At 50.5% G+C, this 27,303-nt stretch overlaps 1 pseudogene; it reads left to right on the forward strand.

The window, feature by feature from the left end:
- LOC136577127 (sulfotransferase 1A1-like) overlaps window positions 1-26,848 on the forward strand; it is a 102,853-nt pseudogene extending 76,005 nt beyond the window's left edge.
- The last annotated feature ends 455 nt before the right edge of the window (window positions 26,849-27,303 follow it).

Here is a 27,303-nt window from a genome sequence, read left to right on the forward strand (position 1 = left end):
GTGTGGTCTGTATGGTGGCAGAAGGTCAGTGGGGCAGTCATATGGTCTGTATGGTGGCAGGAGGTCAGTGGGGCAGTCATATGGTCTGTATGGTGGCAGGAGGTCAGTGGAGCAGTCATATGGTCTGTATGGTGGCAGGAGGTCAGTGGGGGAGTCATATGGTCAGTATTGCAGCAGGAGGTCAGTGGGGCAGTCATATGGTCTGAATGGTGGCAGGAGGTCAGTGGGGCAGTCATATGGTCAGTATTGCAGCAGGAGGTCAGTGGGGCAGTGATATGGTGTGTATGGTGGCAGGAGGTCAGTGGGGCAGGCATATGGTCTGTATGGTGGCAGGAGGTCAGTGGAGCAGTCATATGGTCTGTATGGTGGCAGGAGGTCAGTGGGGGAGTCATATGGTCAGTATTGCAGCAGGAGGTCAGTGGGGCAGTCATATGGTCTGAATCGTGGCAGGAGGTCAGTGGGGCAGTCATATGGTCATTATTGCAGCAGGGGGTCAGTGGGGCAGTGATATGGTGTGTATGGTGGCAGGAGGTCAGTGGGGCAGGCATATGGTCTGTATGGTGGCAGGAGGTCAGTGGGGCAGTCATATTGTGTGTATGGTGGCAGGAGATCAATGGGGCAGTGATATGGTCTGTATGGTGGCAGGAGGTCAGTGGGGCAGTCATATGGTCAGTATTGTAGCAGGAGGTCAGTGCGGCAATCATATGGTCAGTATTGCAGCAGGAGGCAAACGAGGCAGTCATATGGTCTGTATGGTGGCAGGAGGTCAGTGGGGCAGTCATATGGTTAGTATTGCAGCAGGAGGCAAACGAGGCAGTCATATGGTCTGTATGGTGGCAGGAGGTTAGTGGGGCAGTCATATGGTCAGTATTGCAGCAGGAGGTCAGTAGGGCAGTCATATGGTCTGTATGGTGGCGGGAGGTCAGTGGGCCAGTGATATGGTCTGTATGGTGGCAGGAGGTCAGTCGGGCAATCATATGGTCAGTATTGCAGCAGGAGGTCAGTGGGGCAGTCATATGGTGTGTATGGTGGCAGGAGGTCTGTGGGGCCGTCATATGGTCTGCATGGCGGAGGGGTCTGTGCATGCACAGTGTATTGTGGAGGTAATGTATCCATTGTTCCCATATAATCTTATTTCCCCCTATTTATACTTGAGTGATGTATTATATATAAGGGATGCACTATATACACGGTGCAGATAGGATCGCTGAGCAGAAGAACGATTTATAAAAAATCACTGATTAGACTTGTGTTTGTATTAGTTTGTAATCAGTATCTACTACCACTAGGTGGCGACATTGCAGTACTAAGGCCCTCACTACTACAATGCAATGGTGTGGTGCTGCCACCTAGTGTTTCTACACGGAATGTGGATTGTGTTTAATATATTACCGTGTATTTAATGTCAAAGCTGTTCTACAGGTCCCTCCCCTTTATGATGGCTCCTCCCCTTTGTAGAGGCTGCACACCTCCATTTATGCATAGGAATTATCAAACAATTTTGTCCTGTCACCAGTAGTTTACTTTCCTGTAGTTTATAACTGTTTTCCCCTTACCATCATGAAAGTCATTTTTGCAGGAGGTGGCAGGAGGTCAGTGGGGCAGTCATATGGTCTGTATGGTAGCAGGAGGTCAGTGCGGCAGTCATATGGTCTGTATGGTTGCAGGAGGTCAGTGGGGCAGTCATATGGTGTGTATGGTGGCAGCTCGTCAGTGGGGCAGTCATATGGTGTGTATGGACGCAGGTCATCAATGTGGCTGTCATATGGTGTGTATGTTGGCAGGAGGTCAGTGGGGCAGTCATATGGTCTGTATGGTGGAAGGAGGTCAGTGGAGCAGTCATATGGTCTGTATGGTGGCAGGAGGTCAGTGGGGCAGTCATATGGTCTGTATGGTGGCAGGAGGTCAGTGGGGCAGTCATATGGTCTGTACAGCAGCAGGTCAATGGGGCTTACATATGGCCTGTTTGTTCACAGGAGGTCAGTGGGACAGTCATATGGTCTGTATGGTGGCAGGAGGTCAGTGGGGCAGTGATATGGTCTGTATGGTGGCAGGAGGTCAGTGGGGCAGTCATATAGTCTCTATGGTGGCAGGAGGTCAGTGGGGCAGTCATATAGTCTCTATGGTGGCAGGAGGTCAGTGGGGCAGTGATATGGTCTGCATGGTGGCAGGAGGTCAGTGGGGCAGTCATATGGTGTGTATGGTGGCAGAAGGTCAGTGCGGCAGTGATATGTTCTGTATGGTGGCAGGAGGTCAGTGCGGCAGTCATATGGTCTCTATGGTGGCAGGAGGTCAGTGGGGCAGTGATATGGTCTGTATGGTGGCAGGAGGTCAGTGGGGCAGTGATATGGTCTGTATGGTGGCAGGAGGTCAGTGGGGCAGTGATATGGGCTGTATGGTGGCAGGAGGTCAGTGGGGCAGTGATATGGGCTGTATGGTGGCAGGAGGTCAGTGGGGCAGTGATATGGGCTGTATGGTGGCAGGAGGTCAGTGGGGCAGTGATATGGTCAGTATTGCAGCAGGAGGTCAGTGGGGCAGTGATATGATCTGTATGGTGGCAGGAGGTCAGTGGGGCAGTCATATGGTGTGTATGGTGGCAGGAGGTCAGTGGGGCAGTCATATGGTCTGTATAGTGGCAGGAGGTCAGTGGGGCAGTCATATGGTCTGTATGGTCGGGAGGTCAGTGGGGCAGTCATATGGTCTGTATGGTCGGGAGGTCAGTGGGGCAGTCATATGGTCTGTATGGTGGCAGGAGGTCAGTGGCGCAGTCATATGGTCAGTATTGCAGCAGGAGGTCAGTGTGGCAGTCATATGGTCTGTATGGTGGCAGGAGGTCAGTGGGGCAGTCCTATGGTCAGTATTGCAGCAGGAGGTTAGTGGGGCAGTCATATGATCTGTATGGTGGCAGGATGTCAGTGGGGCAGTCATATGGTCTGTATGGTGGCAGGAGGTCAGTGGGGCAGTCATATGGTCTGTATGGTTGCAGGAGGTCAGTGGGGCAGTCATATGGTGTGTATGGTGGCAGCTCGTCAGTGGGGCAGTCATATGGTGTGTATGGACGCAGGTCATCAATGTGGCTGTCATATGGTGTGTATGTTGGCAGGAGGTCAGTGGGGCAGTCATATGGTCTGTATATTGGCAGGAGGTCAGTGGGGCAGTCATATGGTCTGTATGGTGGCAGGAGGTCAGTGGGGCAGTCATATGGTCTGTATGGTGGCAGGAGGTCAGTGGGGGAGTCATATGGTCAGTATTGCAGCAGGAGGTCAGTGGGGCAGTCATATGGTCTGAATGGTGGCAGGAGGTCAGTGGGGCAGTCATATGGTCAGTATTGCAGCAGGAGGTCAGTGGGGCAGTGATATGGTGTGTATGGTGGCAGGAGGTCAGTGGGGCAGGCATATGGTCTGTATGGTGGCAGGAGGTCAGTGCGGCAGTCATATGGTCAGTATTGTAGCAGGAGGTCAGTGCGGCAATCATATGGTCAGTATTGCAGCAGGAGGCAAACGAGGCAGTCATATGGTCTGTATGGTGGCAGGAGGTCAGTGGGGCAGTCATATGGTCTGTACGGTGGCAGGAGGTCAGTGGGGCAGTCATATGGTCTGTACTGTGGCAGGAGGTCAGTGGGGCAGTCATATGGCCTGTATGGTGGCAGGAGGTCAGTGGGGTAGTCATATGGTCTGTATGGTGGCAGGAGGTCAGTGGGGCAGTCATACGGTGTCTATGGAGGCAGAATGTCAGTGGGGCAGTCATATGGTCTTTATGGTGCCAGGAGGTCAGTGGGCCAGTCGTATGGTCTGTATGGTGGCAGGAGGTCAGTGGGGCAGTCATATGGTCTGTATGGTGGCAGGAGGTCAGTGGCGCAGTCATATGGTCAGTATTGCAGCAGGAGGTCAGTGGGGCAGTGATATGGTCTGTATGGTGGCAGGAGGTCAGTGGGGCAGTCATATGGTCAGTATTGCAGCAGGAGGTCTGTGGGGCAGTGATATGATCTGTATGGTGGCAGGAGGTCAGTGGGGCAGTCATATGGTCTGTATGGTGGCAGGAGGTCAGTGGCGCAGTCATATGGTCAGTATTGCAGCAGGAGGTCAGTGGGGCAGTCATATGGTCTGTATGGTGGCAGGAGGTCAGTGGGGCAGTCATATGGTCTGTATGGTGGCAGGAGGTCAGTGGGGGAGTCATATGGTCAGTATTGCAGCAGGAGGTCAGTGGGGCAGTCATATGGTCTGAATGGTGGCAGGAGGTCAGTGGGGCAGTCATATGGTCAGTATTGCAGCAGGAGGTCAGTGGGGCAGTGATATGGTGTGTATGGTGGCAGGAGGTCAGTGGGGCAGGCATATGGTCTGTATGGTGGCAGGAGGTCAGTGGGGCAGTCATATGGTGTGTATGGTGGCAGGAGATCAATGGGGCAGTGATATGGTCTGTATGGTGGCAGGAGGTCAGTGGGGCAGTCATATGGTCAGTATTGTAGCAGGAGGTCAGTGCGGCAATCATATGGTCAGTATTGCAGCAGGAGGCAAACGAGGCAGTCATATGGTCTGTATGGTGGCAGGAGGTCAGTGGGGCAGTCATATGGTTAGTATTGCAGCAGGAGGCAAACGAGGCAGTCATACGGTGTCTATGGAGGCAGAATGTCAGTGGGGCAGTCATATGGTCTTTATGGTGCCAGGAGGTCAGTGGGCCAGTCGTATGGTCTGTATGGTGGCAGGAGGTCAGTGGGGCAGTCATATGGTCTGTATGGTGGCAGGAGGTCAGTGGCGCAGTCATATGGTCAGTATTGCAGCAGGAGGTCAGTGGGGCAGTGATATGGTCTGTATGGTGGCAGGAGGTCAGTGGGGCAGTCATATGGTCAGTATTGCAGCAGGAGGTCTGTGGGGCAGTGATATGATCTGTATGGTGGCAGGAGGTCAGTGGGGCAGTCATATGGTCTGTATGGTGGCAGGAGGTCAGTGGCGCAGTCATATGGTCAGTATTGCAGCAGGAGGTCAGTGGGGCAGTCATATGGTCTGCATGGCGGAGGGGTCTGTGCATGCACAGTGTATTGTGGAGGTAATGTATCCATTGTTCCCATATAATCTTATTTCCCCCTATTTATACTTGAGTGATGTATTATATATAAGGGATGCACTATATACACGGTGCAGACAAGATCGCTGAGCAGAAGAACGATTTATAAAAAATCACTGATTACACTTGTGTTTTTATTAGTTTGTAATCAGTATCTACTACCACTAGGTGGCGACATTGCACTACTAAGGCTCTCACTAGTACAATGCAATGGTGTGTTGCTGCCACCTAGTGTTTCTACACGGAATGTGGATTATGTTTAATATATTACCGTGTATTTAATGTCAAAGCTGTTCTACAGGTCCCTCCCCTTTATGATGGCTCCTCCCCTTTGTAGAGGCTGCACACCTCCATTTATGCATAGGAATTATCAAACAATTTTGTCCTGTCACCAGTAGTTCACTTTCTTGTAGTTTATAACTGTTTTCCCCTTACCATCATGAAAGTCATTTTTGCAGGAGGTGGCAGGAGGTCAGTGGGGCAGTCATATGGTCTGTATGGTGGCAGGAGGTCAGTGGGGCAGTCATATGGTCTGTATGGTGGCGGGAGGTCAGTGGGGCAGTCATATGGTCTGTATGGTGGCGGGAGGTCAGTGGGGTAGTCATATGGTCTGTATGGTGGCAGGAGGTCAGTGGGGCAGTCATATGGTGTGTATGGAGGCAGGAGGTCAGTGGGGCAGTCATATGGTCTGTATGGTGGCGGGAGGTCAGTGGGGCAGTCATATGGTCTGTATGGTGGCGGGAGGTCAGTGGGGCAGTCATATGGTCTGTACTGTGGCAGGAGGTCAGTGGGGCAGTCATATGGTCTGTACTGTGGCAGGAGGTCAGTGGGGCAGTCATATGGTCTGTACAGCAGCAGGTCAATGGGGCTTACATATGGCCTGTTTGTTCGCAGGAGGTCAATGGGACAGTCATATGGTCTCTATGGTGGCAGGAGGTCAGTGGGGCAGTGATATGGTCTGTATGGTGGCAGGAGGTCAGTGCGGCAGTCATATGGTCTCTATGGTGGCAGGAGGTCAGTGGGGCAGTGATATGGTCTATATGGTGGCAGGAGGTCAGTGGGGCAGTGATATGGGCTGTATGGTGGCAGGAGGTCAGTGGGGCAATGATTTGGGCTATATGGTGGCAGGAGGTCAGTGGGGCAGTGATATGGGCTGTATGGTGGCAGGAGGTCAGTGGGGCAGTAATATGGGCTGTATGGTGGCAGGAGGTCAGTGTGGCAGTGATATGGGCTGTATGGTGGCAGGAGGTCAGTGGGGCAGTGATATGGGCTGTATGGTGGCAGGAGGTCAGTGGGGCACTCATATGGTCAGTATTGCAGCAGGAGGTCAGTGTGGCAGTCATATGGTCTGTATGGTGGCAGGAGGTCAGTGGGGCAGTCCTATGGTCAGTATTGCAGCAGGAGGTTAGTGGGGCAGTCATATGATCTGTATGGTGGCAGGAGGTCAGTGGGGCAGTCATATGGTCTGTATGGTGGCAGGAGGTCAGTGGGGCAGTCATATGGTCTGTATGGTGGCAGGAGGTCAGTGGGGCAGTCATATGGTGTGTATGGTGGCAGGAGGTCAGTGGGGAAGTCATATGGTGTGTATGGACGCAGGTCATCAATGTGGCTGTCATATGGTGTGTATGGTGGTTGGAGATCAGTGGGGCAGTCATATGGTGTGTATGGTGGTTGGAGGTCAGTGGGGCAGTCATATTGTGTATATGGAGGCAGGAGGTCAGTGGGGCAGTCATATTGTGTATATGGAGGCAGGAGGTCAGTGGGGGAGTCATATGGTGTGTATGGAGGCAGGAGGTCAGTGGGGCAGTCATACGGTGAGTATGGAGGCAGAATGTCAGTGGGGCAGTCATATGGTCTTTATGGTGCCAGGAGGTCAGTGGGCTAGTCGTATGGTCTGTATGGTGGCAGGAGGTCAGTGGGGCAGTCATATGGTCTGTATGGTGGCAGGAGGTCAGTGGCGCAGTCATATGGTCAGTATTGCAGCAGGAGGTCAGTGGGGCAGTTATATGGTCTGTATGGTGGCAGGAGGTCAGTGGGGCAGTCATATGGTCAGTATTGCAGCAGGAGGTCTGTGGGGCAGTGATATGATCTGTATGGTGGCAGTAGGTCAGTGGAGCAGTCATATGGTCTGTATGGTGGCAGGAGGTCAGTGGGGCAGGCATATGGTCTGTATGGTGGCAGGAGGTCAGTGGGGCAGTCATATGGTGTGCATGGTGGCAAAAGTTCAATGGGGCAGTGATATGGTCTCTATGGTGGCAGGAGGTCAGTGGGGCAGTCATATGGTCTGTATGGTGGCAGGAGGTCAGTGGGGCAGTCATATGGTCTGTATGGTGGCAGGAGGTCAGTGGGGCAGTCATATGGTCTGTACGGTGGCAGGAGGTCAGTGGGGCAGTCATATGGTCAGTATTGCAGCTGGAGGTCAGTGGGGCAGTCATATGGTCAGTATTGCAGCAGGAGGTCAGTGGGGCAGTCATATGGTCTATATGGTGGCATGAGGTCAGTGGGGCAGGCATATGGTCTGTATGGTGGCAAAAGATCAATGGGGCAGTGATATGGTCTGTATGGTGGCAGGAGGTCAGTGGGGCAGGCATATGGTCTGTATGGTGGCAGGAGGTCAGTGGGGCAGTCATATGGTCTGTACGGTGGCAGGAGGTCAGTGGGGCAGTCATATGGTCTGTACTGTGGCAGGAGGTCAGTGGGGCAGTCATATGGTCTGTACTGTGGCAGGAGGTCAGTGGGGCAGTCATATGGCCTGTATGGTGGCAGGAGGTCAGTGGGGCAGTCATATGGTCTGTATGGTGGCAGGAGGTCAGTGGGGCAGTCATACGGTGTGTATGGAGGCAGAATGTCAGTGGGGCAGTCATATGGTCTTTATGGTGCCAGGAGGTCAGTGGGCCAGTCGTATGGTCTGTATGGTGGCAGGAGGTCAGTGGGGCAGTCATATGGTCTGTATGGTGGCAGGAGGTCAGTGGTGCAGTCATATGGTCAGTATTGCAGCAGGAGGTCAGCGGGGCAGTGATATGGTCTGTATGGTGGCAGGAGGTCAGTGGGGCAGTCATATGGTCAGTATTGCAGCAGGAGGTCTGTGGGGCAGTGATATGATCTGTATGGTGGCAGGAGGTCAGTGGGGCAGTCATACGGTGTGTATGGAGGCAGAAGGTCAGTGGGGCAGTCATATGGTCTGTATGGTGGCAGGAGGTCAGTGGCGCAGTCATATGGTCAGTATTGCAGCAGGAGGTCAGTGGGGCAGTCATATGGTCTGTATGGTGGCAGGAGGTCAGTGGGGCAGTCATATGGTCTGTATGGTGGCAGGAGGTCAGTGGGGGAGTTATATGGTCAGTATTGCAGCAGGAGGTCAGTGGGGCAGTCATATGGTCTGAATGGTGGCAGGAGGTCAGTGGGGCAGTCATATGGTCAGTATTGCAGCAGGAGGTCAGTGGGGCAGTGATATGGTGTGTATGGTGGCAGGAGGTCAGTGGGGCAGGCATATGGTCTGTATGGTGGCAGGAGGTCAGTGCGGCAGTCATATGGTCAGTATTGTAGCAGGAGGTCAGTGCGGCAATCATATGGTCAGTATTGCAGCAGGAGGCAAACGAGGCAGTCATATGGTCTGTATGGTGGCAGGAGGTCACTGGGGCAGTCATATGGTCTGTACGGTGGCAGGAGGTCAGTGGGGCAGTCATATGGTCTGTACTGTGGCAGGAGGTCAGTGGGGCAGTCATATGGCCTGTATGGTGGCAGGAGGTCAGTGGGGTAGTCATATGGTCTGTATGGTGGCAGGAGGTCAGTGGGGCAGTCATACGGTGTCTATGGAGGCAGAATGTCAGTGGGGCAGTCATATGGTCTTTATGGTGCCAGGAGGTCAGTGGGCCAGTCGTATGGTCTGTATGGTGGCAGGAGGTTAGTGGGGCAGTCATATGGTCTGTATGGTGGCAGGAGGTCAGTGGCGCAGTCATATGGTCAGTATTGCAGCAGGAGGTCAGTGGGGCAGTCATATGGTCTGTATGGTGGCAGGAGGTCAGTGGGGCAGTCATATGGTCTGTATGGTGGCAGGAGGTCAGTGGGGGAGTCATATGGTCAGTATTGCAGCAGGAGGTCAGTGGGGCAGTAATATGGTCTGAATGGTGGCAGGAGGTCAGTGGGGCAGTCATATGGTCAGTATTGCAGCAGGAGGTCAGTGGGGCAGTGATATGGTGTGTATGGTGGCAGGAGGTCAGTGGGGCAGGCATATGGTCTGTATGGTGGCAGGAGGTCAGTGGGGCAGTCATATGGTGTGTATGGTGGCAGGAGATCAATGGGGCAGTGATATGGTCTGTATGGTGGCAGGAGGTCAGTGGGGCAGTCATATGGTCAGTATTGTAGCAGGAGGTCAGTGCGGCAATCATATGGTCAGTATTGCAGCAGGAGGCAAACGAGGCAGTCATATGATCTGTATGGTGGCAGGAGGTCAGTGGGGCAGTCATATGGTCAGTATTGCAGCAGTAGGTCAGTAGGGCAGTCATATGGTCTGTATGGTTGCGGGAGGTCAGTGGGGCAGGCATATCGTCTGTATGGTGGCAGGAGATCAATGGGCCAGTGATATGGTCTGTATGGTGGCAGGAGGTCAGTGGGGCAATCATATGGTCAGTATTGCAGCAGGAGGTCAGTGGGGCAGTCATATGGTGTGTATGGTGGCAGGAGGTCTGTGGGGCCGTCATATGGTCTGCATGGCGGAGGGGTCTGTGCATGCACAGTGTATTGTGGAGGTAATGTATCCATTGTTCCCATATAATCTTATTTCTCCCTATTTATACTTGAGTGATGTATTATATATAAGGGATGCACTATATACACGGTGCAGACAAGATCGCTGAGCAGAAGAACGATTTATAAAAAATCACTGATTACACTTGTGTTTGTATTAGTTTGTAATCAGTATCTACTACCACTAGGTGGCGACATTGCACTACTAAGGCTCTCACTAGTACAATGCAATGGTGTGTTGCTGCCACCTAGTGTTTCTACACGGAATGTGGATTATGTTTAATATATTACCGTGTATTTAATGTCAAAGCTGTTATACAGGTCCCTCCCCTTTATGATGGCTCCTCCCCTTTGTAGAGGCTGCACACCTCCATTTATGCATAGGAATTATCAAACAATTTTGTCCTGTCACCAGTAGTTCACTTTCTTGTAGTTTATAACTGTTTTCCCCTTACCATCATGAAAGTCATTTTTGCAGGAGGTGGCAGGAGGTCAGTGGGGCAGTCATATGGTCTGTATGGTGGCAGGAGGTCAGTGGGGCAGTCATATGGTCTGTATGGTGGCGGGAGGTCAGTGGGGCAGTCATATGGTCTGTATGGTGGCGGGAGGTCAGTGGGGTAGTCATATGGTCTGTATGGTGGCAGGAGGTCAGTGGGGCAGTCATATGGTGTGTATGGAGGCAGGAGGTCAGTGGGGCAGTCATATGGTCTGTATGGTGGCGGGAGGTCAGTGGGGCAGTCATATGGTCTGTATGGTGGCGGGAGGTCAGTGGGGCAGTCATATGGTCTGTACTGTGGCAGGAGGTCAGTGGGGCAGTCATATGGTCTGTACTGTGGCAGGAGGTCAGTGGGGCAGTCATATGGTCTGTACAGCAGCAGGTCAATGGGGCTTACATATGGCCTGTTTGTTCGCAGGAGGTCAATAGGACAGTCATATGGTCTCTATGGTGGCAGGAGGTCAGTGGGGCAGTGATATGGTCTGTATGGTGGCAGGAGGTCAGTGCGGCAGTCATATGGTCTCTATGGTGGCAGGAGGTCAGTGGGGCAGTGATATGGTCTATATGGTGGCAGGAGGTCAGTGGGGCAGTGATATGGGCTGTATGGTGGCAGGAGGTCAGTGGGGCAGTGATTTGGGCTATATGGTGGCAGGAGGTCAGTGGGGCAGTGATATGGGCTGTATGGTGGGAGGAGGTCAGTGGGGCAGTAATATGGGCTGTATGGTGGCAGGAGGTCAGTGTGGCAGTGATATGGGCTGTATGGTGGCAGGAGGTCAGTGGGGCAGTGATATGGGCTGTATGGTGGCAGGAGGTCAGTGGGGCAGTCATATGGTCAGTATTGCAGCAGGAGGTCAGTGTGGCAGTCATATGGTCTGTATGGTGGCAGGAGGTCAGTGGGGCAGTCCTATGGTCAGTATTGCAGCAGGAGGTCAGTGGGGCAGTCATATGGCCTGTATGGTGGCAGGAGGTCAGTGGGGCAGTCATATGGTCTGTATGGTGGCAGGAGGTCAGTGGGGCAGTCATATGGTCTGTATGGTGGCAGGAGGTCAGTGGGGCAGTCATATGGTGTGTATGGTGGCAGGAGGTCAGTGGGGAAGTCATATGGTGTGTATGGACGCAGGTCATCAATGTGGCTGTCATATGGTGTGTATGGTGGTTGGAGATCAGTGGGGCAGTCATATGGTGTGTATGGTGGTTGGAGGTCAGTGGGGCAGTCATATTGTGTATATGGAGGCAGGAGGTCAGTGGGGCAGTCATATTGTGTATATGGAGGCAGGAGGTCAGTGGGGGAGTCATATGGTGTGTATGGAGGCAGGAGGTCAGTGGGGCAGTCATACGGTGAGTATGGAGGCAGAATGTCAGTGGGGCAGTCATATGGTCTTTATGGTGCCAGGAGGTCAGTGGGCTAGTCGTATGGTCTGTATGGTGGCAGGAGGTCAGTGGGGCAGTCATATGGTCTGTATGGTGGCGGGAGGTCAGTGGGGCAGTCATATGGTCTGTATGGTGGCGGGAGGTCAGTGGGGCAGTCATATGGTCTGTATAGTAGCAGGAGGTCAGTGGGGCAGTCATATGGTCTGTATGGTGGCGGGAGGTCAGTGGGGCAGTCATATGGTCTGTACAGCAGCAGGTCAATGGGGCTTACATATGGCCTGTTTGTTCGCAGGAGGTCAATGGGACAGTCATATGGTCTGTATGGTGGCAGGAGGTCAGTGGGGCAGTCATATGGTCTGTATGGTGGCAGGAGGTCAGTGGGGCAGTCATATGGTCTCTATGGTGGCAGGAGGTCAGTGGGGCAGTGATATGGTCTGCATGGTGGCAGGAGGTCAGTGGGGCAGTCATATGGTCAGTATTGCAGCAGGTCGTCAGTGGGGCAGTCATATGGTGTGTATGGTGGCAGGAGGTCAGTGGGGCAGTCATATAGTCAGTATTGCAGCAGGAGGTCAGTGGGGCAGTCATATGGTGTGTATGGTGGCAGGAGGTCAGTGGGGCAGTCATATGGTCAGTATTGCAGCAGGAGGTCAGTGGGGCAGTCATATGGTCAGTATTGCAGCAGGAGGTCAGTGGGGCAGGCATATGGTCTGTATGGTGGCAGGAGGTCAGTGGGGCAGTCATATGGTCTGTATGGTGGCAGAAGATCAATGGGGCAGTGATATGGTCTGTATGTTGGCAGGAGGTCATTGGGGCAGTCTTATGGTCAGTATTGCAGCAGGAGGTCAGTGGGGCAGTCATATGGTGTGTATGGTGGCAGGAGGTCAGAAGGGCAGTCATATGGTGTGTATGGTGGCAGGAGGTCAGTAGGGCAGTCATATGGTCTGTATGGTGGCAGGAGGTCAGTGGGGCAGTCATATGGTCAGTATGGTGGCAGGAGGTCAGTGGGGCAGTCATATGGTCTTTATGGTAGCAGGAGATCAGTGGGACAGTCATATGGTCTTTATGGTAGCAGGAGGTCAGTGGGGCAGTCATTTGGTCTGTATGGTGGAAGGAGGTCAGTGGGGCAGTCATATGGTCATTATTGCAGCAGGAGGTGTGTGGAGCAGTCATATGGTGTGTATGGTGGCAGGAGGTCAGTGGGGCAGGCAAATGTTCAGTATTGCAGCAGGAGGTCAGTGGGGCAGTCATATGGTCAGTATTGCAGCAGGAGGTCAGTCATATGGTCTGTATGGTGGCGGGAGGTCAGTGGGGCAGGCGTTTGGTCTGTATGGTGGCAGGAGGTTAGTGGGGCAGTCATATGGTCTGTTTGGTGGCAGGAAATCAATGGGGCAGTGATATGGTCTGTATGGTGGCAGGAGGTCATTGGGGCAGTCTTATGGTCAGTATTGCAGCAGGAGGTCAGTGGGGCAGTCATATGGTGTGTATGGTGGCAGGAGGTCAGAAGGGCAGTCATATGGTGTGTATGGTGGCAGGAGGTCAGAAGGGCAGTCATATGGTCTGTATGGTGGCAGGAGGTCAGTGGGGCAGTCATATGGTCTGTATGGTGGCAGGAGGTCAGTGGGGCAGTCATATGGTCAGTATGGTGGCAGGAGGTCAGTGGGGCAGTCATATGGTCTTTATGGTAGCAGGAGATCAGTGGGGCAGTCATATGGTCTTTATGGTAGCAGGAGATCAGTGGGACAGTCATATGGTCTTTATGGTAGCAGGAGGTCAGTGGGGCAGTCATTTGGTCTGTATGGTGGAAGGAGGTCAGTGGGGCAGTCATATGGTCATTATTGCAGCAGGAGGTGTGTGGAGCAGTCATATGGTGTGTATGGTGGCAGGAGGTCAGTGGGGCAGGCATTTTGGTCAGTATTGCAGCAGGAGGTCAGTGGGGCAGTCATATTGTGAGGGGTTAATTCGTGTTTATGCTTTTCTAAAGAGAAAGATAAGTGTATTTCATCTTCTTAAGCTTAACCACAAATACGTGTAACGTTTGACGCTTTTAAAATGGACTACAAAGGCTCCATTTTGTCTCTTTGCTTGTCTGCTATAATACACATATATTTTGTATTAATTTCAACTTTCACTTGAGAAAAATGTTAGATTGCAGTTAGAATGATCCACCTGGAAATATTAATTGGATTACCACTAGGTTTCTGTCCTGTTCTTATCTTTAAACAATTCTAGTTGAAACTTACTAACAAGCTTACAGGAATGTACCTCCCGATTACACCTACACAGAGGAAGACATACTGATAAGAGGCTGAGATGTTTTAAATCAATACATGTGCGTATTAATTTTAATTGTATCTGGCATAAAGCCACTTGCTTCATAGAAATGTATAAAGATTGAATACATTGTACATTAAACAGGCATTTCTTTGGTTAAAACATACGGTGTGGTATCCATTGAACTCCTCAGAGTATACTCGCAAGATTCAAACAGATTGGGAAGCAGACAGCATCAGCTGACGGGTCCTCTTGTGACCCCCCTAACATTACTTGGCGCCAGAACGTGGGGCAAAAGTTAACTTCTTACCTGCAGCCGATACCTGACGACCCTACCTGCCGACCAGCCTGACCAGAGGCCACGGGACCCCAGATCTACAAAACACCGGTGTAAGGTAAGCCCTTGACTTACCACTTCAGCTCTGGGCTCCCCTGACTTCGGTAACGTGTTGACAGGAGGTGAGTCGCTGCATCTTTATAGGACGCTACTGCCTGTTATTTACGGTGTTCTTAGTAACCGTGCTAGACGGAAGAACCCTTGTGTGTATATTGCCATGCTGTCTGCTGTAGAAATTATTGCTTTTTGCCGCACTCATAATGTTAGCTGTAATTTGTAATAAGATTACTAAAAGCCGCCCAGCAAGGCAAGCTGTGGTCCTTCCTCTATCCCCGTAAGAAGTAAAGATATTGCGAATGAATATCCTGCCTGTTGCGGACGTAGCAGAAGGGACTGAAAAGTCCATAAGTATTTCTGCCAGTTGCGGACTCGCAGAAGAGAAGTATCCTGCCAATACTTGGCAGGAGGGCCCTAAATAAATATCCTGCCCGTTGCGGACGTGGCAGAAGGGACTGAAAAGTCCATAAGTATCCTGCCAGTTGCGGACTCGGCAGTAGGGACAATAGTGGTAAATCGAGAGCTAAGTCCATAGTTAGAATGGGGTCCGACCAGTCTCAGACTTTCTTGACACCCATTGAAATAATAAGATTGGGGAAAGGGAAGGACATTTGTAGGCAAGCCTATAAAATATATCAACAGATAGGACTTAAAAAGAACAGACAATATAGAAAACCGCTAGAGAATGTAGTAAGTTGTTGAGAAAAGCAGGTGTTTAGAATTTTGGGAACCTTAGACCAACGAGTTTGGGAAAGATTCAGAGATAGTCAAAGGTTGGATAAAAGTAAGCTAGACAGATGGATTGAGGCAAGTGTAGATACGGCAGTTATCAGAGAAAGGGAATCCTTTATAGTCTGTGTTCCTTTGGGACATAAAGCAAGTTCATGCAGAATCTGTTGACAATTATGTGACAAATAACCATCATTGTTTGTCTTATATGTCTTGATGTTATGTAATCTAATCTTTGTTGTACGTCTTAGTCTCCGTCATACAAGTGTAAGAAAGTGTAAGAAAGTTATACCCTCCTCACGGCTGTGGGGGCTTTTAAGAATACAAGGGTTAAAAATGCTGCCATGTCAAAAGCGCTTAGCATGTTGTCTTTTCTATGTGTTTAACTATTCCCCTGCCGTCCGTGTTTGATAGTCTGTGCAGAGAAATATACCTCTTGTTGTTGCTAATGATTGGTGTTGTTTGGAGTCTGAATGTTCTGGCCACTTTCTAGAGTCTTGGTTGTTGTTCTATTTCATAGAGAGATAAAATTCAAGGTCATAGAAAGAAAGATGTTGATGAAATAAGAAACTTGTAATGAATTACATAAATTAATTGTCTTGAAAGTGGAAAGCATGTAGGGATTTTGAGGTATGTTTTTGCTTTTTGGGTAAATGTCAGTTCTGTGATTGGTTGGATGTCTGTATCACTGCTGAATGCTGTTAGTACTGTACTGTCTCTGAGAGAATGTTCTGCAGGGGCTTGTTGTAATTCATGTCTTTTGTTATTTGTACTGATATCTTACAAGCCTTATCTGCATCCATCAAATTCTCACCAGATGGATCGGTACTAGAGATGAGCGAACGTACTCGTCCGAGCTTGATACTCGTTCGAGTATTAGCGTGTTCGAGATGCTCGTTACTAGAGGCGAGCACCACTCGATGTTCGAGTTACTTTCACTTTCATCTCTGAGACGTTAGCGCGCTTTTCTGGCCAATAGAAAGACAGGGAAGGCATTACAACTTCCCCCTGCGACGTTTAAGCCCTATACCACCCCCCTGCAGTGAGTGGCTGGCGAGATCAGGTGTCACCCGAGTATATAAATCGGCCCCTCCCGCGGCTCGCCACAGATGCATTCTGACATAGCTCAGGGAAAGTGCTGCTGATGGTGGAGCTGCTATAGGGAGAGTGTTAGGAGTGATTTTAGGCTTCAAGAACCCCAACGGTCCTTCTTAGGGCCACATCTGACTGTGTGCAGTACTGTTGAGGCTGCTTTTTGCAGTGTTGCACTTTTTTTTTTTTTTGTATATCGGCCATGCAGAGCATTGCGTCCTAAGTCTGCAGTAATTTTACATAGTCCAGGGCCAGTAGTGGTGAGGCAGGGACAGTGAAAGTGATATACTGTGTATATAGGCAGTGGGCTTTTCCAAAAACATTTGTGAAAAAACATTCTATTTGGGCTGCTGTGACCGTCCTGAGTGTACTGCGTCTCTGCTGGGGGTAGTAGTCCTAATTAATACGCAGCCAGCTAAGTGTTAGAGCAGGCTTGCGCAAAATTCTTTCCTGGCTCTGCTGTGCGTTACACATCACCGCTGTCATCCTGTCCAGAGGGAAACAGTCTGCAGTAATTTTACATAGTCCAGGGCCAGTAGTGGTGAGCCAGGGACAGTGAAAGAGATATACTGTGTATATAGGCAGTGGGCTTTTCCAAAAACATTTGTGAAAAAACATTCTATTTGGGCTGCTGTGACCGTCCTGAGTGTACTGCGTCTCTGCTGGGGGTAGTAGTCCTAATTAATACGCAGCCAGCTAAGTGTTAGAGCAGGCTTGCGCAAAATTCTTTCCTGGCTCTGCTGTGCGTTACACATCACCGCTGTCATCCTCTCCAGAGGGAAACAGTCTGCAGTAATTTTACATAGTATAGGGCCAGTAGTGCTGAGGCAGGGACAGTGAAAAAGGTGAAAGAGATATACTGTCTATATAGGCAGTGGACTTGTTCCAAAGAATTTGGGGAAAAAAAATCTATTTGGGCTGCCTGTGACCGTCCTGAGTGTACTGCGTCTCTGCTGGGGGTAGTAGTCCTAATTAATAAGCAGCCAGCTAAGTGTTACAGCAGGCTTGCGCAAAATTCTTTCCTGGCTCAGCTGTGCGTTCCGTAAACAAAGTCAGCCTCCAACCACAGGCCAATAAGCGGCACATTTAATTACAGCATTCTGTTTCTGCACTACTGGTAATACACCATGCTGAGGGGTAGGGGCAGGCCTAGAGGACGTGGACGCGGGCGAGGACGCGGAGGCCCAAGTCAAGGTGTGGGCACAGGCCGAGCTCCTGATCCAGGTGTATCGCAGCCGACTGCTGCGGGATTAGGAGAGAGGCACGTTTCTGGCGTCCCCACATTCATCTCACAATTAATGGGTCCACGCGGTAGACCTTTATTAGAAAATGAGCAGTGTGAGCAGGTCCTGTCGTGGATGGCAGAAAGTGCATCCAGCAATCTATCGACCACCCAGAATTCTGCGCCGTCCACTGCTGCAACTCTGAATCCTCTGGCTGCTGCTCCTCCTTCCTCCCAGCCTCCTCACTCTATTACAATGACACATTCCGAGGAGCAGGCAGACTCCCAGGAACTGTTCTCGGGCCCCTGCCCAGAATGGGCGGCAATGGTTCCGAATCCTCTCCCACTGGAGGAGTTTGTCGTGACCGATGCCCAACCTTTGGAAAGTTCCCGGAGTCCGGGGGATGAGGCTGGGGACTTCCGGCAACTGTCTCAAGAGCTTTCAGTGGGTGAGGAGGACGATGACGATGAGACACAGTTGTCTATCACTCAGGTAGTAGTAATTGGAGTAAGTCCGAGGGAGAAGCGCACAGAGATTCGGAGGAAGAGCAGCAGGACGATGAGGTGACTGACCCCACCTGGTTTGCTACGCCTACTGAGGACAGGTCTTCAGAGGGGGAGGCAAGGGCAGCAGCAGGACAGGTTGCAAGAGGCAGTGCGGTGGCCAGGGGTAGAGGCAGGGCTAGACCGAATAATCCACCAACTGTTTCCCAAAGCGCCCCCTCGCGCCATGCCACCCTGCAGAGGCCGAGGTGCTCAAAGGTCTGGCAGTTTTTCACTGAGAGTGCAGACGACCGACGAACAGTGGTGTGCAACCTTTGTCGCGCCAAGATCAGCCAGGGAGCCACCACCACCAGCATGCGCAGACATATGATGGCCAAGCACCCCACAAGGTGGGACGAAGGCCGTTCACCGCCTCCGGTTTGCACCGCTGCCTCTCCCCCTGTGCCCCAACCTGCCACTGAGATCCAACCCCCCTCTCAGGACACAGGCACTACCGTCTCCTGGCCTGCACCCACACCCTCACCTCCGCTGTCCTCGGCCCCATCCACCAATGTCTCTCAGCGCACCGTCCAGCCGTCGCTAGCGCAAGTGTTGGAGCGCAAGCGCAAGTACGCCGCCACGCACCCGCACGCTCAAGCGTTAAACGTGCACATAGCCAAATTTATCAGCCTGGAGATGCTGCCGTATAGGCCTGTGGAAACGGAGGCTTTCAAAGGTATGATGGCGGCGGCGGCCCCGCGCTACTCAGTTCCCAGTCGCCACTACTTTTCCCGATGTGCCGTCCCAGCCCTGCACGACCACGTCTCCCGCAACATTGTACGCGCCCTCACCAACGCGGTTACTGCCAAGGTCCACTTAACAACGGACACGTGGACAAGCACAGGCGGGCAGGGCCACTATATCTCCCTGATGGCACATTGGGTGAATTTAGTGGAGGCTGGGAAAGAGTCAGAGCCTGGGACCGCTCACGTCCTACCCACCCCCTGAATTGCGGGCCCCAGCTCGGTGGTGGTATCTGCGGCGGTGTATTCTTCCTCCACTAAACCACCCTCCTCCTCCTCCTCCTACGCAACCTCTGTCTCGCAATCAAGATGTGTCAGCAGCAGCACGTCGCCAGGAGTCGGTGTCGCGCGGCGTGGCAGCACAGCGGTGGGCAAGCGTCAGCAGGCCGTGCTGAAACTACTCAGCTTAGGAGAGAAGAGGCACATGGCCCACGAACTGCTGCAGGGTCTGACAGAGCAGACCGACCGCTGGCTTGCGCCGCTGAGCCTCCAACCGGGCATGTTCGTGTGTGACAACGGTCGTAGCCTGGTGCCGCCATTGACTTGAATGGGTTTGTTTGCATAAATGCATCTGGTGTCCACGGGCGTGATGCTGGCGGTAAATCGCTGGCAAATCACGCTGTCTGAAGCTTTCGCGAATAGTTGTGATTCTCCATGGTCAGCCTAGCTGTCAGATAGGTTGACAGGGGAGATCCGTCTACCGTTTCCTGCGGCGACCGCAATGCCCGTGGACAGGCAGCCTAAGCTGCTTGACACATGGTGATTTCCACACTGGTGTGGAAGACTGGGGCAGGCAGAATAGAGAAGCTTCCTGGTCTGGGTCGGGTGCAGGGGCTATTTAGGAGGCTGTCGGCAGGGCGGGTTTCCCTAGGATGGGTGCAGGGGCTACTTAAGCCCCCGGCAGGGCAGGTGCCTTCTGGATGGCTGCAGGAGCTACTCGGGAGGCTGCCGGCAGGGCGGGTTCCTCCTGGTCAGCTGCTGAGCGCCCTTGGCGGTCAGTGACATGCCAGCCGTTTCCTCCAGTACGGCTGAGCTGTGTCCATAGTGTGCTTGATGGCAGGAGACGTACCTGGCTTGGTGTGGAATTATCTCTCTAGCATAACTGCACTTAACAACAAAAGTTACAGACTGTTTTCAATAACTGAAGTCGTAGAGCAGTAACCCATGACTATTGGCACCGTGCACAGTGTCAATTCCCACAACTCCTCTAATTACCATTGACAACGGGGACCTTCACATGACCATGCTCAATAGATGTTGACTCTTTACAGGTACCACTTGGGTGAGCAAGGTTGTGGACTTAATGCTCCAAAATGGAGATGTTGCAAAAAGCCAACGTGGAGCCATATTTGAGCGGGTGCCCTTTCTGGAGTATGCGGTGCCTGACATGTCGTCAGGTAAGTGGTGCCAATAAAGTTATTTTACAGTGTTTTTTTGGGGTTTGAATTTCCCAATAAATGAGCAGGTAACACCAAAACCTTGATGAACCATCGGCCTTGTAGGAGTCCATGTCTTATGTTGTCATCACATTCCTTCATACATAAGTCCAACTTGTCACCTCTTCCTCAGGAACGGAGATCCTTGATGCTATGGACTCTCCCCGCGTGATTAAAACTCATTTACCCGTGCACCTCCTGCCAAGCAGCTTCTGGTAGAAGAAGTCCAAGGTAGTGAGTTCTTTGTAGACCACAGCTGATCTCACTGGAGTCTGGTTTGATATGGAGTCTTGATTTCCTTCACTTTGGTGTGAATCCCCGTTTTTCCTCCCCTTATAGCCAGGCCTTTTACATTTTCCCTCCCATGCTATAATGGCTGGCCTATAACTCTTGCTGTAGTTCTTGATTTATCAGTATAGAAGGCTTGTATGATGAGGTCTACCTCTCTCTAGATAACAGGCTGGTCCATATAACAGGTCGGTCTTTCCTTCTTTACAGCCTGATTCTTTTGCTATCTGTCTTCCCTTAGAACCTGGTCTGTTTTTTTGCAGTGCCTATTGGAAGAGTCTGGTCCATTTCTTGCTTGAGCAAAATCTGTCTTGTAGAGTTTGGTCCCCCTACTACAATGTATCCAGGTCTATTGGACTTGCTGTAGAACCTAATCTGCCTACTTGCCTGCAAACAGCCTATATAAAGAGTTGCACAGTCTCTTTTTCCCTTTAAAGCAGGGGTGTCAAACTCCTTTTCACCAAGGGCCACATCAGGCTTATAGTGACCTTCAAAGGGCCGATTGTAAGACAGTATAGTGAGGTCCTGTTCACACCAGCGTATTTGCGTACAAAATATGCAGTGAATAGAAGCCATTGATTTCAATGAAAACATGAAGTCAGAAAAAAGAATCTGCGCTCAAAGATGGAGTCAACTGAGGACAAATTCACATGAAAGTAATAGTGAGGTGTGACACTTACTTGAAAGGAGGGGGGTATGATCCACAAATGCCCCCTCCTCAGAGTGTCCTCAACACAATGCAGAGCTGTGCTCCAAGATGCATAATAGTAGTCCAGGAGTTTAAAGTCTGACGAAACTTTTAATAAGGCGACGCGTTTCAGTGCACAACAAAGCACCTTTCTCAAGCCATACAGATTTGATTTCAATGAGTCATTCACATGAATATAGATTTTCACAAAGCATGACCTATTATGTTACATACTACGTACCGCAATAGGCCATTAAAGTGAATGGGCCGCGCAAATACATGGTGAATACGCAGGAAACCTGTGTATTCACTGCTTATTTGCGCACCATTTCAGTGGGCCCATCTGCGTGTTTTTTTTTTCTCTATTGTGGAAATACGCAGTGTATTTGTACGACCGAAACACTATTACGCCCTCGTGAACGAGCCCTAATGGTGACACCCTCACCCCCCTCTAGTGGTCGCAGTAGTCATAGTGACTCTCATAGTAGCCCCAGTAGTAACAGGGTACCCCCACAGTAATAGTAACCCCCCATAGTAATAAATCCCCGTCAGTAATATTAACCCCATAACAATATTAACCCCAACCCATATACTTCCTCCTTGCTGTCAGCACCGCTCCTCCTCTGCTCGCGCTGAGCCTGGATGCACACTGACGTCAGCGTGTAGCCTGGCACACTTCCTCCCTGAGTCCTCTCCTGCGGAACTGAGGAGCAGAGGACTCAGGGGAGGAGGATCCTGGCTGCACACTGACGTCAGAGTGTGCGCCAGAATCAGCGCTGCCAACGTGATTTCCAGTGGGGAGCTACGGCACCCCAGCTGGTAATCACTACAGTGGTGAGCGTCTGTCGGCACGCCGCGAGCCACATAAAATGAGGCAGCGGTCCTTGTGTTTGATACCTGTGCCTTAAAGGCACTGTTTTGTTTTGTTTTTTGCTTCTCCAACTTACAAAAAATCTTAACTCTTATTTTTCCAACAATGTGGCTGTCTGAGGGCTTATTTTTGTGGGGCAAGTTATATTTTTCAATTCTACTATTTTTAATGTATCATTCACATTAATGTAAACATTTATATATGGTGTAAAATGGAAGAAGACACTATTTCAATATCTTTGGTGGGAGGGAATTGTTTTTACAGTGTACACACAGCGGCAAAAATTACATGATAACTTTATTCCATGGGTCAGTAGGATTACGACGATACCAAATTTATACATATATAATTTTATTTTTTTATTTTTTTTACGACTTTTTGATCACTTCATTAAAGGGGTTGTCCCGCGCCGAAACGGGTTTTTTTTTTTTTCAACCCCCCCCCCGTTCGGCGCGAGACAACCCCGATGCAGGGAGGTAAAGAAAGCTCACCGGAGCGCTTACCTGAATCCCCGCGCTCCGGTGACTTCTCTACTCACCGCTGAAGATGGCCTCTTCCTCCGTGGACCGCAGCTCTTCTGTGCGGTCCACTGCCGATTCCAGCCTCCTGATTGGCTGGAATCGGCACGTGACGGGGCGGAGCTACACGGAGCTACACGGAGCCCCATAGAAGACTGCAGAAGACCCGGACTGCGCAAGCGCGGCTAATTTGGCCATCGGAGGGCGAAAATTAGTCGGCACCATGGAGACGAGGACGCCAGCAACGGAACAGGTAAGTATAAAACTTTTTATAACTTCTGCATGGCTCATAATTAATGCACAATGTACATTACAAAGTGCATTATTATGGCCATGCAGAAGTGTACAGACCCACTTGCTGCCTCGGGACATCTCCTTTAAGTTTCTACTTGGAGATGGGATGACCAATAGAAGTGCAATTTTGCCTTTTTTTATTTATTAGTATTTAAATGTTTATTATGTTCACCATGTAGTGTTGATGTGAGGAGAGAGAACCGACCCCAACTTCTTAAAAAAAAAAAAGCAGGTACCCATTCACAATACAGGTGTTTTTCTATGCGGCCATCCGACTCTAGGATCACCGCACAGAGGTGCTTGATTGTGACACCCATGCGTATGTGGGGTGTATCTAGGCTAAGCCTTTTCTGGAGTAACTGCCTGCCAAAGAGTCTGTGGGGGGACTCCTTACCCCCCCTCCTCCTCTGGACTGTATTGATCCTGTGTATCCTCCCTACCTCTGAGCTATAGCCTGTCAGTACGTCAAGTGAATTGTACCTGTAATACCTGTTTAAGTCTTTTTTCAGGTAAAAGTTATACTGGGCATTAACTGTTCCTAAGGACTCGAGGTTATATATCTATATCTTTCTCTGTGTTTATTACTCCGCCGCATAGAATAATGGTATGTGGGAACTGTTGCATCACAAGTGATATCTACTACAACACCCACACACACCACTATCATCCCCTTTATTGGCACTCCCAGCCAAAGGAGTATGGAAGCCTGGCATGCAATCTACACTGGCCTTGACAGCATGTCATCCCTCCGGGACCAGAGCATGGCGAGTGACACGTCAGCACTTAACCTTCCCAGCTCTTCACGTTAGCCAGGTGCCCAGGGTCACCCCTCTGGAGTGTTGCATAATCTCATCACTGTGGAGCCATTCGGGACACCTTAATGCCGATTGGGTCATTTGAATTCCGCTGTCAAAAGTGGTGTGACTGCTGCTTGCAGTTGTTGTGGATGGTGTCAGAGGCAGTTGGCCCTCGCTGTGTATGGAGCAGGATGGGCTCACCATCCATACAAACCCCGCCGCTGCTGGGCGTCTATGTATGCCATCTAGTGTCAAGGAGTTAAGGTGGTCATACACGTTCAATAGCTTTCTCCCCTCCTGTAGACCCTGATCACCCCCTGCTCCTATACCCAGGGCCATCTCTCTTGCGTAGAGCCTGGTTCATAAATCAATGTGTTCCCTCATCAGGCCGATCACATCTCTATCTCTAGTTCGCCCTCCTTTCATGGCAGAATCAGTAACTTCTTGTCGCCTTTTCTCCCTGCAGATAATTTACGTGGCTCGGAACCCTAAGGATGTATTTGTGTCATATTATCACTCTTATCGCATGTCCTATGTGCACCCAGATCCGGGGACGCTTGAAGAATATCCAGAAGATCCTAAAAGGAACAGGTACAAGTAATGTATCCTCTCATTATGCTGGTAGCATAAGGGTTAACTCCTATAGGGGTCTGTAGTAGGGGAACTGGACTGCAGCTTTCTCTGGTGCAAGGAAATGCTTCCTCTACCAAACACATACCAGTTACTAAACCGGTGGTCTGCAGCCTGTGAGACCCCCGCTGTTATAGAATTACGACCCTCAGCAGGCACCTTCTAGATGTCCTGTCCATGCTCATACTTGTCCTTTCTCCCATAGTTGCCTTTGGGCCATGGAGTGACCATGTGAAGTGCTGGTGGAAGATCAGACAGCAGAAGGACGTCCTCTACCTGTTCTACGAGGACCTGTTAGAGGTAGCAATAGATATTTACTCATCCTAGGTATCCATTGTGGATTAGATCCGAGTGCAGAGCGCCCTGGTAATGACCAAGATAATGTTCACTTTATATTAGACAGACGGGGGTTAGCCAAATCAGTAGCTATATTGTGCACACCAGGGGCCGATTACGGTTACCAAGGGTCTTGGCCTGTCTGGAAACTGTGGACCCCCAAGGAGTCTAAAGTTCTATAATAATCTGATATTTACTACAGAGACAATACCAGAACCAAGCTCATTCCATAGATACGATAACAGAACCAAGATATCTACATACCAACCTCTAAACAAGAAAAAAAGGACCCACCATGATCACATAGTATCACCATATAGTAACTAATACCACCATAGTGTTACTAAAGTAAGACCACTGCAAAGATCAGTACTGCTAATAGTGAAACTATATAAGAGCCAAATAATACCGCCATACTGTTACTGAGAAAAATACTATACAAAGACCAATATTGCCGCTATATAGTGGTAGATATCTGCTCTAGACAGGCTCTCTGCAGACCATATCAGTAATTACAGTACCGTTACCTCTAATGATAACAGGTTATGTCCTCTCTGACTGGAGTTGTTCACTTTCCCTTTTCTTCTCCATCCGACCCAGAATACCAAGATGACTTTACCAATTCCCCATAATGTCCCCTCTGTGGCCCTGCTTCCTAGTAGTGTCCCTTCTAAGGCCCAGCTTCTTATTAATGCCCAAATTTGTAATATTGCCCCATCTATGGCCCTAATTCCTAGTTGTCCCCACTGTGGCCCCAGTTACTACTAGTGTCCCCTCTGTGGCCCCATCTGCTTATAGTGCCCCTTCTTTGATTCTGCTTACTAAAGTGCCCAGCCACCACCCAATACAGGCTTCAGCCTAACAATCCCACATGCGTTGCGCTGTCTGTTGCTTGATGCTGAGCGCTCTATGTAGAGTTTAACATGTCTTCTCTCTCCCGTCTCCTGCGGTCAGTACAGTGACCCAGGAAGCAGCAATGTTATAGCACCCCTGCTGCGCAGTATGAAGGTACATTTAGTCACCGAGTAACCTTTGGTTTCATAGAATTGCACAGTTCCTGTTAGTAGTGATGGGCCGGCCGCTAACGAGCCGGCTCCTGTAAGTAAACGATGGGGGTGGGGGAAGTAGGACTTCATGGAGCGGTGCCACACACCCATAGATGCCGCTCTAAGCCCACATAACCTGCAATGATGACAGTTTTTTTCGCTTTTTGCTGAGCCAGATCATTTAGCTCAGTTCAACAAGAAGAAGACGCTCACTGTTCAACTAGTCCCAACTGGGGTCGTTGCTGTGCAGAAGAGAATTTCAAGTTATCCACTAACCACATGATAGGGAATAACTGATTAATGGGGGTCTCACCTCAATCTTGAGAACAGGACTCCCATGTCCTGCTCTCCTGTCCTTATGGGGATCGCTTCTCTCCCCGCAGTGACGTCACTCTGAATGCAGCATTGGCTGCTCATGTGCGGTCAGTACTCCATTCACTTCAATGGGGCTGATGGAAATACCCGAGCGAGAAGTGAATGTATCACTGGTATACTTATATGACCAGCGCTTCATTCAGTCTCTTCCTTACTGGGGGGTGCAGTAACATCGCACTGAGGAGGATGGGGGACATGAGACCCATCGATCAGCAAGTTACACTTTGCCCTGTGGATAGGGAATAACTTGAAATTCTTGTACAGCTCCTTTAATGATACTCTACAAATTCTGTGCAACTTTCTTACCCTTGACGTACCCTTGGATGAGGGGTTGAGGCGGTTTTCTAAACTTCTCCATCTGCTTGGTACAGGACTCAAAACGTGAGATCAGGAAGGTGATGAAGTACATGGGGAAGTATCTACCTGAGGATGTTCTGGAGAAGATCCACCAGCGTACAACCTTCAAGACCATGAAGGAAAACCACATGGCCAACTACAGCTCCATCCCGACCCATGTTATGGACCACGAGGTCTCTCCTTTCATGAGGAAAGGTACCGTCTATTTCCGCGTTACTATTAACTACTGATAGCGTGTTACTTATGGTCACTAAATCCTGCACTTCTGCCTTTCTAGGAATTTGCGGCGACTGGAAGAACCATCTCACTGTGGCTCACAATGAATTACTTGATGCCTGTTATAAGAGGGAGATGTCTGACACCGACCTGACCTTCCGCTTCGAGGTCTGAGTCAATGACCTACTGACTGTCTCCCTTCCATTCCCAGTCTCTGCCCGCATTGCACATGGACAGACATCCTAAAGAATACAATTACTGCCCCATGACTTCTTATCACCTTTTCTTCTGTATTTACCCCGTTCCAAAAATAAAGACATTTCATGATTTATAGCAGTGGAGGAATACGTCTTCTGGCAGGTAAATGGCAGCCAATTTGTGTACGGGTCATTGCTTAAAGTCTAGGCTGGGGGCGAGGAGGTAACAGCGCTGTCGGGCTTTTGGCACCTTAATGACCCCCACACCTGATTAGGTCTGTAGTGGAGATTACCTTCATCATTAATACACGCACTAGCTGTCTGATGCTGCGTGCGATGTGCACCGTATAGCTTTTTTACTCCTCCTCCTGGCTCCAGTGCTCGGAGTACAGCGAGTATCGGGGAGAGGAGGAGTAACGAAGCTATGCGTGTAACATTGCCAGACTGCTATTGTGTGTATTAATGATGAAGGTAATCTCTACCATGGATCAGATACCAGTTCTGGGGTGATAAAGGGAGTTCTGTTACTAGATGGGGCCACACAGAGGGTCCAATTATTAGGTGGGGCCACTAAGGGTGAATCTATGTA

This window comes from Eleutherodactylus coqui, chromosome 8 (genome assembly GCF_035609145.1).
Source record: "Eleutherodactylus coqui strain aEleCoq1 chromosome 8, aEleCoq1.hap1, whole genome shotgun sequence".
Lineage (NCBI taxonomy): Eukaryota > Metazoa > Chordata > Amphibia > Anura > Eleutherodactylidae > Eleutherodactylus > Eleutherodactylus coqui.